Below are 870 nucleotides of genomic sequence, written 5' to 3' on the forward strand. Positions count from 1 at the left end.
TACATTATTCTTTAGCATTGCATAGTATTCCATTGTGTGTATGTACCATAGTTTGGTTATCCATTCCTCAGTTGATGGACACCTAGGTTGTTTCTTTCTTTTGGTGAGGTGTCCATCAATTGTGCGCTTTTCTTGCTTTGCTTTTTATAATTGTTGGAGATGTTGGTTTAAAGTGTCAATTTTGGCTCTTTCTTTTGTTTTCATTCTTGTTTGAATCAAGGGATTTTTGAATTTCATTTTTTATTTCATTTTATTTTCCATGTGTTTGCTCTTTGTCTATTCATCTTCCATTTTTGATTTCTAATTTGATAGCATTATGATCTGAGAAGATGCTTTTCAGTATTTCAATGTTTTTAAATTTATGAACGCTTGCTTTATGGCCTAACGTATGCTCTATCATGGAAAATGTTCCATGTGCACTGGAGAATAATGTATATTGTGCTGCTGTTGGGTGAAGTGCTCTGTAGATGTCTATAAGGTCAAGTTGGTGGACTGTATTATTTAGGTCTTCTGCATCTTTGTTGAGTTTCTTTCTAGTTGTTCTATCTTTCTTTGAAAGTGGTGTATTAAATTTTCCCATTACGATTGTGGAGTCATCTCTTTGCCTTTTCAAGTCTTTTAAAGTCTGATTTATATATCTTGGGGGCTTTAATTGGGTCTATAGATATTTATTATGGTTATATCTTCTTGTTCAATTGATTCTTTGTTTTTGGTTTGATGAGTTTGATGATATGTCATGGTGATTTTCTTTTGGGGTCTGACCTGTTTTGGGTTTGTTGGACTTCCTGATTGGATATATTCTCATCTTTCATCATATCAGGGAAGTTCTCTTCCAACAAATCTTGGACAATTTTCTCAGTGGTTTTATTT

Source organism: Orycteropus afer, unplaced genomic scaffold (genome assembly GCF_000298275.1).
Source record: "Orycteropus afer afer isolate SDZICR_OR568_19922 unplaced genomic scaffold, OryAfe1.0 scaffold00011, whole genome shotgun sequence".
Taxonomy (NCBI): Eukaryota; Metazoa; Chordata; class Mammalia; order Tubulidentata; family Orycteropodidae; genus Orycteropus; species Orycteropus afer.